The sequence below is a fragment of the Helianthus annuus genome, chromosome 6 (genome assembly GCF_002127325.2).
Source record: "Helianthus annuus cultivar XRQ/B chromosome 6, HanXRQr2.0-SUNRISE, whole genome shotgun sequence".
NCBI classification, from domain to species: Eukaryota; Viridiplantae; Streptophyta; class Magnoliopsida; order Asterales; family Asteraceae; genus Helianthus; species Helianthus annuus.
The window spans coordinates 54322646-54334978 of NC_035438.2; positions in this window are offsets into that span (position 1 = coordinate 54322646).

Sequence of the window (12333 nt, forward strand, 5' to 3'; positions counted from 1 at the left end):
ACATAACTGATTAACTAATTTTAAATAACCAACAAACTTAGAATCGTATACGTTTCAAAAATGATTTATGTAACAATTTTGTCTACTAGTTAGGTCATTATCATGATTTGTAGTAGGTTAAGTTGATGTGATGTAATGGCTTTTTGCTTTATTTGCTTACATATATGGGGCCTGTCCTGTATATGAATTAGTGAGGAATTTATCCTCACTACTTGTACTTATTTGGCGGTTGTCTATATATAGAATTCACCGGGCTAACCCTTTACCCAAAAAAGCAAATTCCAAATTTATTGGTTTCTTTATGATAGGATTGTTTGTATTTTTTTTCTGAACGGCCAACAAAATTACTGGATAAACATTCTGTGATTATTTTTTCAATTGACAGGTATACAACCTCGATATATACTTTTCAAATCGTATTTATTTATATTACACTAGTTTAAGTACTCGTGTCTTACATGAATTAGGGATGAGCATTTAGTATCGGGTACCGGTACCGTACCGGGTATATTCGGTACCGGTACCAATACCCATTTTTCTTGTATTTTGGTGCCGGTATTTACGGGTAAAATACCGGTAAATATTGGTACCAGTACCGAACCGGATGGTCTCAAAGTAAATTATATTATTTAACGGTGTTAACATAAACTTTTAAATAAATGAAATGTTCCATCACTTGGATAAATATTAAATTAAAACGAAGGATTGAAGTTAAAGTTGACCCGTCCCGAATGATTGTAAACCGAGTTCTTTCTCTATTGATTGAAGCGTTTGAGTAGGAAAAACTCATTTCCAAGTCCCGAAACCCGAAACGATGTCTTATACCAGAATGTACTGTAGAGTCAACCTGTCTATATGCCTTACAGAAACCTATACAACGAATATCTATAATCTATAATACCTTATTAAGATAACTGGGTTTTCTACCATTTTCGTAATTTTGCCATAGGTACAAATATTGAAACACCATGTACAAATGAAGCAAGCCATTTTAGAGGGGGAAACTTGGACATTGTCCAAAGTTTTAAGACACTTTGAGGGCAATCTAGACATTTCATCCATGGAATCTATGCCCACTTATGTCTTCCATTAATTAAATTAAATTAAGAAATTAAATAAAAGTTTTATAATAATTAAAGGAATTAATTGATTAAATTAAAGGTTAGACATGTAACCTTTGAGATTTTTATGATTTAATAGTATGTATAAATATAATGAATAGATTTATATGGACTATATCTATACTATCTATAATCTATACTACCTTATAAGCCAATCAACCGTTATCAGTCATTTATGAGTTAGTCTTAAAGCCACCATCATTTCTCATTATGGTGCTAATAACCCCAACCTGTAACCGATGACTTATAAAACCATTTGAACCTTCAGATGTATATTTATATATTCCATATACGACCACATGAGTCCAATATCAAGCTATGTCCGCTCTCTTAAACCTTCACCTATACATTATAATTAACCCCCGCGCTACTGTCGTGGCCCTTATCCGATTCATCCGTCACCAGCTCGGTAGAAAACTGAAGTAACTTTCTTATTCTTAAGAACTCGTGTTGCTTCGATCCAAAATAATGGAGATCATGAACGCTGCAATGCATACAAAAGAAACCATTTTTATGCATCAGATTCTCTGGTCGATCACCAGTAAGTAATGGAGATCATGAACGTTGCAATGCATACAAAAGAAAGTTCATCAATTTGGGGTTGGTCACTAAGATGTATAATTATTTGGAAGTACTAACTTTTATTCCACATCTATTAAGATGTATAATTATTTGTAAGTACTAACTTTTATTCCACATCTATTAATTATAAATTTATTTATGATTCAATCAACACTCACTAGATATTTTACTACAGATTTTTGGCTTATTTCTCTACCTACTTTTTTTAGGGGCAGAACCGCAAATAAAAGTCGTTCCACCCAACAGTGATTTAAATGTTGTTCATGGCACCGGTTTTGGTACCTCCATATGTTCCGTAATTAGATGACATTGAATTGATAGTAAGAAGCAAATGTAACGCCTTAGTTTTTGTATTAATCCAATTATGTTTTTTCTTTGTTTGTTTGAGATAGTACATATAATTTTTGATGACAGACATTAGAGCCTTATCATTTGTTGGTTTAAACAATACATGTATTATAAACAGGTGGGATTAATGTGTTTTTTGGCAAATAAAAATGTATTATTAAAAGGTAAGATATATAGTTAGACTATTATTTTTACGATAACAAGTATTATTATTTGAACTATATGAGTACAATTTGTAAATTGTTTCACTTTTTAACTATGTTTGCATTACATTCTCATCATCTTGAGATTGAATTTGTTTTGTTGGATTTAGCATGCCAGTTAATTTGTTTCTCTAATTTTCATTCTAAAAATCAAGACAATAGCTTCACAGAGGGCTTGAAAAAGTGGCAGTCACTCACCTCGGACACATGGCTGGTGAGCATTTAAAAACTAAATATGTTTTGATTTATCATCAAACAATTAATTAATAGAAATCTGAAACTATATATGCCAGCTAAACTTTTCATTCATTAATTCTTACAAGTTAGTGAATTTTTACTAAACCCCAAAACCTAAAATAAACTAGACTTTAAAAATGAACTTTTAGAGATTATAATAATTTGTTGTCATTATTTGTAAATAATTATGAAATTTAACGTTATGAAAAATAAATATTACAACTATCATTAATATGGAAGTAAATTCTAGAAACCCGTTCTTCAAGTTTTGTAAATTTTTGCCACCATCAGACCTAGAGCTCAACCAAAATCAAGTATTTTTTTGGTAACGTACGCGATAGTGATTGACGTGATAACGTTACGATTGCGGTATTGTGTGCACAAACCCAACTACTTATGAGAGAACATCGTTGCCAGTATTTTGTGCTAATGGAAACGGTATCAGTGTTCACCTTTATGATTTTCGGCAGGTCAAACCCGATAATGACCAAACTCTTGCCACGTTGCGTGTGAAAGAAAACAACAACACTCCCGCCATGAAGCGTGGGGAGAAACTAATACCATTAACATATAAAATTACATTTAGTCACTGAATTCATTTAGTAGAGATTTAGAATATTACGATGAAAATGGATGTGTAAATTTTAAGTTCTTTTATCTTCTTTGGAAGCCATTGTTGAGGCCCACAATTGAAAATATGGGAAACTTACATAAATTCTATGTATGGTGGCTCGTAATAGATGTTATAATTGAATATGATATTAGTACGGACACCGGCCGCAACGCGCGGGCATTCCCACTTATATATAAATATCAACATAATTCATTTATCGTCACATAAAAATTTGCTTGATTAAAGATCTAACCTCGAGGAGTTTGGTCGAAAAGTGTTTCATGCAACCCCGCTCAATGTTCTCTGATCACTCGGAACCTAAGCAACTGAGCCGAACTTGAAGAAGTAATATGAGCCATTATACAGTAGAATCTCTATAATTTAATACTTGATAAATTAATAACCTCGATAAAATTAATAATTTATCCAGTCACAACTTGGGACCAGTACAAAGTTAGACTCCAATCGATAAAATAATAAGATAATAATTTTTTTGAAATCCCAATGTAAATATATTGGTCCGAGCGAAACTATAAATTATAATTACTAAAATATACCAAAATTCTAGGATTGTCTAGTAAAAAATGAATCTATAGTCACTTGGTTTTTTGTGAACTTCAAATCTATATTGAGTTCATCTGTAAATCTCTCCAATGCACTTAAGAGTTGACCATTGTATTCTCGTATTGCAACAAAAAGTTGTGAAGAGTTGTTGCCTGTTACACCCCGTGTTTTGAAAGTCAAAGTCAAAGTCAAGATTGAAGTCAAAGGGAGACAAGATTGCTAATTGCGATCTGTCACTCCTTGCTCAATTCCTGTTTTGACTTCTTTGACTCGTAGATAGTCTATTTGATGCTTTACTTTAGTTGTATTATGTGGAGTACTTATTAATAATCGAGGTTTGTTCGATATTTATTGCATGTTTGATCGCTTTATCGCTTATCGCAATCGCACTCGCAACTCGAATTACGCGTTCTGGATATTGTTTTACATGTATGTGTGTCGTATGTGTTACTTGTGCATGTTTATATATGTTTATGTTATGGGATTAATCGAAACGCAATCGAAACTCAATCGCAATCGAATCGCAAATGCTAAACGCAAGTCAATTAAGGATGAATGTATGTTGATATGATAGTTGGGATTAAAAGTAATTTGAATAGGAAACTCTATCGCATCGCAACGCTCAACACGTGAATCGAAATCGCTAAATCATCACGCCGTGCGCTCTAATCGAGTGGCCAGCCGATCGAGCTGCCACCCGATCGGACTGCCATCCGATCGAGGTGCCACTCGATCGGGCTGCCACCCGACCAGGGTAGCCACTCGATCGACCACCCTCCTTTCCCCCTTTCCTTTTATGGAAACCCAATAAATACCCCTGTCAACATCACAAACTTACCATTTTCTGCACCTCTCGTCCGACCAGTGCTTCTTGCCCACTTTTCTTCAGATTTCTCCCGATTCTTGTAAGTTTTCCATCTAAATCTTGTACTTTCTTGATCTACACGCACTCCTACACCTTTCTGTCTTTTGAATCTTAACTTTTAACCGTGAAATCACTAGATTTGAGGTGTTCTAGGATGATGTCATCATGGTGTTCTTGAGAACTTCATGTTTTGGCTTCAATCCACCAAGAACAACTTAGATCTGAACGATTTCCACATGAATAAACAAAGATCTTTCATAGATCTGAACATATTCATGGTCAAAAGGATTGAAAGATGGTTTTCCAACTTTCTTTCAACTCTTTTACACTCAATGCACTCAAAACCGATAGAATCGGAGCTTATTCTAACCTTCTACTCTTTCTTGTTGATGTGTTGGTTCAAGATCTGGATTCTATCCACGAGACCACTGATTTCGGGTTAACCAAGAACAACCGTCTTGTACCGGTTAACTAGTTGAGCTTGGGTGATTCCTGTTCAATCGGGTCACTAGGGTCAAGATGGGGTTCTGTTGATTAGCACGTTGTCACACCGTCTCGATAAAACTACAAAACTATCAAACAACCAAGGATGAAGACGATCAGGTCGACCAGGTTGGAGTGTCGCCCGATCGGACTACTGTCAGATCGGATTGTCACCCGATCAGGTTGCCACCCTACCGGCTTGCACCTTGGCCCCACACTCAACTTTTATTTTCAAAACTTTGAAGGATGAACATTGAACGAAGTGCTGACCGGTCGGATTACCACCCGATCGGACTACCACTCGACCATGTAATGTTCAGACTTCAATACTTAAAATTTTTTTCAACATCTTCAGTGCCAGCGGATTGCCACCCGATCGGACTACAATCCGATCGAGTAACAAACTGTTGTGAACTTGTTCTCACTAAAGTGTCCAACCAATCGGGTTGTCGTCCGATCGAATGTCCGTCCGATCGACCGACCTGAAAGGTAGGGATACTTCTATGTTTTCAAAATGCTACAATGAAAACTTCAAAAGACAAGCCATCATACACAAACACATCCTTCCCAAAGGAAGTAACAATCCACTCGAAAGGTCACCCGATCGGATGACCATCCGAGCGGGTTGTCACCTGAACAACCGGCCATCCGATCGGATTGCCATCCGATCGGATTGCTGTTCGACCCACTGACACTTTGCTTCGGTTTACGCGGCGCTTATCGTTATGCTATCGTTCTGATCAGGCTAACCTTACTCTCTAACGCTCCCTTCAATCCATTAATCGTTGTGAGTATACTCGATCCCTATTTGCTTACGCACTTTTGGGTGTTACATACGTTTCTTATTCTAAATCACATCGAACACACTACGCAATACTTTATCGCTAACCGATACCGCATGTTAGACGTGACTTAATGAATGCTTGTTTGCTATGTTTACACATGGAATGCTGTCTACCTGCCTTAGCAACGATAGTACTATTGATTTGGACTCAGCACCTGTTCACTCAGGGGTTGTTAAGGACAATTTGTTACATGGCTCACAGTGGTGAGTGTGTATTACAAACTGCCTTTGGCAGTCAACGCGCAGTCATTGGTATCGATATGTTCATGTCGACAACTAACATGCCTCATTTTACACTGTGTACGTGTTGCTTATGCGTAACGATTTCGAACTCTATTATATCTATTAAACTTGTATGCTCATCTTTACACTATGTGTATTGACTTTTACTTTAACGTATGTGACAGGTGCTTAGGATGCTTATATGCTTAGCTTGCTGTGAAATCGAGGCTAGGAAAGGTCTAGAAACAAATAAACAATTGTCTGTATTTGAAATCTGAGTTGTCGGAACAGAACAATTTGTCTAGATCTTGTCTGTAATAATTATTTTACTTTATATGTCATGGTATGGGACATGATGCTTTAAATATTTGGTAATCATAATTGTTATGGAAACTTCTGGACAATCTGTTTCGCTCAGTGCCGCGCCCCGATGTTTCCGCCATCGGTTGGGGTGCGACATTGTCGCTTGCAATGCTTCTTTCCGAGTGACCAGTTCCAAAGGTACTGAATCATCATCAATTTATCATTAGACATTTTACAGTGATCAATCTTGATCTATGTACATTGAACTTGATAAGTTCTGTCACACCCCAACCGATGGCGGAAACATCGGAGTGAGACGAAAACGAGATTGCAAGAAACTTCATAACACTATTTGTGACAATATTTAATAAAATCAAAATTTCATTTCATTGCTAAATTCAAGTAAATCATTTTGAAGCAAATACAACAAATTAATCAAATAAACAAAATACAACATAAGTACTAAAATTTAAAGGTGCGTTTCTAGTCTTCCTACTAGATTTCATTCATCATTATCATCATCATCATCAATTTCCTGCAATACGTGTTAAAGTATTGACGAGCATAGAAGTTTAAGTACTAGCATAAGTATAAAAGTTTAAACGAATCCACATGGCAAAATTCGGATACTAAGAACCTAACATGGCAATACTATCATGCAACTATAATTGTCAACCCAAAGATTCCCGCTAGCGTAATCCTATCATGGCAATGATAAGACCGTTTTGTTTACTTTACATGACCTCAAGAATACGGGTTGTGTGTTAATCTTGTAACGCTTGCATATTAAGGGAGACTCGTACGAAGTTAATAACAAGAATAAAGCAAAAAGTATCATGTACGAGTTCAAGTATATCGTATCAAGCATGTATATTGGATTGTTTTTTTGTAAGCATGTTTATAAGTGTATGTGTGCATTTTTGATAAGTTACACGTATTGCACCCAAGAGTGTTAAAATAAAAAGGGGTCATGTACACTCACGGTTTTGCGAAGCTTTTCGATCAAACCGATAGTTGATGAGTTGTTGGGATGGAATATCGAAGTTACCCTACATGGGCGAAAATGACCTATCATAAGTATACTCTCTCTCTCTCTCTCTCTCTCAGTCTCTCTCACACACACAAAATCTTTTGGTGATTTAAGTGTCAATGGGGCAGTTTGGGTACTTAGGATTCACTTAAGACCATACTAGGAAATTGAAAATATACATTGATACAAGCTAGGTGTACCAGGTACGGTACGGAGTGTACACTTGATAAGACTATTCTATTTTCTAAGGATCATGTTATTCACACACCCATCGTCTTATTTCCACACCCTGAAGCACTGAGCTTTGGCCAAAGCTCAACGCTTAAGGGTAATACTCAGCGCTGAGTTTTGGCCAAAGCTCTTCAGGGTAATACTCAGCGCTTTGGCCAAAGCTCGGCGTTTGGGTGGTTTTTTAATTTTTTGATTTTAATTCAAAAACGCACCTATACTTGTCGAATTTTGACGTATTTTGTTATTACACGTCATTTTATGAAGTATATGGTTTATACCACATGTTCCGGATAAGTTTGGTTACGTGTATTGTCGTAATCCATGATTTCATGTGATTCTGTTTTGATTTCACTTGTAGTCCAAGGTGCCGTTTTGTATGTATACCCGTCCTACCGGATCAGTACTTGACGTATTTTGTTATTAAATGTCGTATTTTGGTCGTACAGGTCGTGTCGGTGACATTCGGTGTTCGGGCATGCCTGGCCATTTCCGTTATAGAACTTCATTTTTTGTCTTTTTCATTTTGTTTGTCCATTTTTGGCCTGATTTGTCCTGAAAATTAAAAATAAACTAATTTAAACATATTTCATTTATGTTTCCAAGAAAACCATTAAAGTGAGTTAAAATGATGTAGAAAATGTATAATTATACGAATATCAGTCATGCTTAACCGCTACATTAAATTAGTAATGTGATCATAAGATCCAATAAAAAATCCAAAGAAAATTGTGAGGGTGAAAGAATAGTGTTATTTTGTAGCCTATATAAATGTTTATAGGGTAACACGCCAATGAATTTGATGAAAACTTAATCTAAACTTGAAATCAATCTGAGTAGGGATGATAATGGGTGGGGTATGGGACGGGTATGACTAATCCCATACCCATACCCCCGGTTGCAAACTAGTGTTCCATACCCGGCCCATTACCCGTCGGGTAATTACCCATCGGGTATCGGGTATACCCACGAGTTTATTAAAAACAATTGTTGGGATCTCAAATCATTTAAATTTTATATATTTTATGCCTTTTCAAATTACAACAAATGAATTCATGGTGAAATACAAATTAACAAAAAAAGTTTACTTTTCATAGTTAACGAATGTGTGTTTCAATATCTTAGAAGTATAGTGTTGTTTTTCTAACAAGTGATACGTTTGCTTTCCGTATATAATTATATGATTAGATATATAACAGTGGTTAATTTAAAAACTAAATACCATTCATGTTTATGCAATACAGATTGTTTTAAATGAAATAAGGGAAAAAATGCTAAATGAAAGACGATTAAAATATAAATAGGAAATAAAAATTATTTTTGAAATTAAATTTTTTTAGGCATATGGTTCGGGTAAACGGGTATAAGGTTTCGGGTAATCGGGTCGAGTATCACCAAATCCCATACCAGTCTCATACTCGCGAAATATATCTTTTTCCAATCCCATACCCGGTCCCATACCCGTTGGGTATCGGATATACCCGTCCCGAATATTCGGGTTTCTGGTATACCAGTCGGGCTCGAGTTTTTTTGCCATCCCTATATCTGAGGCATGTATGCAAATTTGAAATACACTTTTTTACATAGGCGTTTAGTTTATTAAATCATGCTACGTGACTAAGTGTGAGTAGTCTAGTTGTGTTGAGTATTACCCTGAAGCGCCGAGCTTTGGCCAAAGCGCTGAGTATCACCCTGAAGCGCAACGCTGAGTATTACCCAAAACGCGCTCAGTCCAAATAGACAAAAGGAGTGTGTGAATAGAGAGTGCCTTTTCTAATGCTAATGCACCTTGGAAAATTTGGTCATCCGCATCAAAACTGAGGTTTGTAGCAACTTTGTTCATTGGTATTAAATGCGTATCAAAGTTGTTCTTGAGTAGCAAACATGATATAATTGTCAATTGATGTTTATGGCAATTATAACCATCAACTGTCATGTCGTCGTATGAAGGGTTGCGATGGTTCATTGCACCGGTTGAAACTCCTATATAAATGAATCATTTGGCCTGTAGAGAGTAAGTAGTTCCTTCCGAAAAGCACTCTGAAACATAATATTCGGGTCTAAAAAGATGGTTTTCCATTAAATCATGGAATTTAACATTGCTTAGTGAAAAAATGAGCAACTAAAACTGCAGTATTAAGATGAGAAATGAGCGACTAAAAATGCAGAGTAACTTGTAAGGCAATCAGTTCTTTTCGTACGCCGATAGCCCACCATGAGCGTATTACAAACATTGTAATGACCTTTTATGTGTAGCGTTTGCTATACTGTATATTTACATTCTTTTCGTCAAAAAAATATATATGTTTCAATGATAAAGTTTAGTGTGTTTGGCCCGAAAACTCAATCCGACCTTTTACTTTCTGGAAGGAATATTTTGTTCGTGCAGCACTCGTACTAGTCATTTGCAAAAAAAATTATGTTAGCATTATATATTATATAATTGAGCATAAATTTTATACAGTATTTAACAATTGAGGAATATGGTTACTTTATCAATCTTTCAAACTCTTATACTTCTTTCTTCTGTGATGTTGAAACAGAGGTTATTGGGAGCTTCATTACTCGTTTTTGCTAATAAACAGGATATACAGGGTGCTCTTTCACCGGATGAAATCGCTAAAGTAAGTGTTTGTAAGGCCTTCCACTTTCTGTTTTCATTTCGACCCTTTAAGGAATTTGTTTTGCCTTCAGTGAATTACGAACAAAGATGGACAAAAATAGAGATGCAAGACGGGATTAGCGTATTGGGTAACAAGTCAAAATGTGTTCAGGTTGAAACGAGTCATTTTTTAGTATGGGCTGGGTTGATCGCTGACCACAAACGCATGTTGTTAGTTTTTTAATAATTCTAATGTTACTTATGATAACATAACACAATATTATTATGACACGGATCCAAAGCTTTGAATAAAATAATCGAGGAGATTTTTCATACATTAGAACTGGACTCTAGGCAACTTCAACCGTTTGTTTTTCTCCCAAACATTCCAATTTAATGTTTAAAATTACTCATCTAAGCAAAATATTTATCAACATCTGATACTGGCCGAGTTACATCAATATCGCAGGTAAGCGAGCAACAAGCTGCGCCGCTACCCCTTTCTGAATAGCAAACCCTGACCTATTAAAGACAAACCTCTGCCCCCCCCCCCCCCCTGTTGATGAGCAACTGCTGTGGACAACCTTTTGGACCCTAGTCAACAAACGGATAGCTTCTGGAGCTAGGGAGCCAAAGGTGTCGAAGGCGAAGGGGACAAATGCATGTTGGTTATCAACACATGCTTTAGCGTGTTTATCCACCTTTTTAGATTCCGCTTTCCTTATAGTCTGTCCTGCTACAAACCCGCTTTCCCTTAAACCAGCTAAGGGGGAGATTCCTGTGAGATCCACACAAGCATGTTTCCCTCCCGCCCAACCAAAGACGAGCAGATCCGCTGGTCTCAATGTAGATCTCCCTTCCATGGCATCTGTAAGAAAATTCACAGGGGCCTCCTTCTTGGCAGAAATCCCCGCTCTCCTCAAGATGTCCCCCAATTTGACCCATTTACCTAGTTTGAGATCATGCACAACGTAATCTGCCCATTTATACATCGTAAACTGGTTGAATTTGTGACCAAAACGCGCGTGGGAACCACCAAAGTTGATATTTATGCAGGATTAAGGAATGTGCTGAAAAACTGGTTTAGCTCTCACTTAGGTGACCCGGGGCGGTCATCTATAACGCGTGATGGGCAAAAAAAAAACGCGTTTTTCCACCCCGCCTCATTTACATAACGCGTTATACATTAACGCAAACCATTTTCCGTTATTTCCTTCACGCGTTATCATTTTGGTTTGTGAGGGTATTTGTTGGTTGGGGGGAAATTGTTGGGTGTGGTGGTGAGTGATGACCACCCCTACTAAAAATGGTTGTGAGTGATGGAAAAATGGTCAATGACATGGCGAAACTTGATTGGTGCTTGTGAGTGATAAATTCTATCACTAGTGAACCACCCCTAGTCCCCTTAGTTGACTTGACACTTAGCTCTCACTGGATGACATGGACAAAAGCCGACATTGGAGGATTGTTGGATGCAGTGCATACAATGGAGAGGGGTTGCTGGACGGATTTGATTGGTTGGTTCAAGACACCGCTTCGCGTATGTACCTTCTCGATTAGTTGGACAAATCTCGGCATGATGATACATTCTTCAATTTTCAAAGCAAACTTCAAGACTGCATTTGAAGCATAATAATCAGGAATATGTGATGATATTGAGATGTTGAAATGCCAAATGTTTACTAAAGCTTTTATGTTGTGATGCAATCCAATATATTATTAAGTGGGCTCATCTTCATTCTCATTTGTGGTTTCAAAACTAAACTATAATATGCTAATCAAAGCTAGATATATTTATATTTAGTGTAAAGTTATTAGGGCATTAAAAAAGCTCCCATATGTGTGCATATAAGATTGTTTAATATACGTGACCACTTTTAAATACTAACACATGAGAATCACATAAACACTTGTGCATGTAATATACGTGACCAATTTTATATACCAACACATAAGAACCACATAAACACTTGTACATGTTGTTGACCATATAGGAGGGAGAGGGATACAGTTTCAGCAATATGTATATGTGTTTATACAGTACATGCTCAATTTAAGTAGCCATGCGGTGTTAGTTAAGGTAAATAT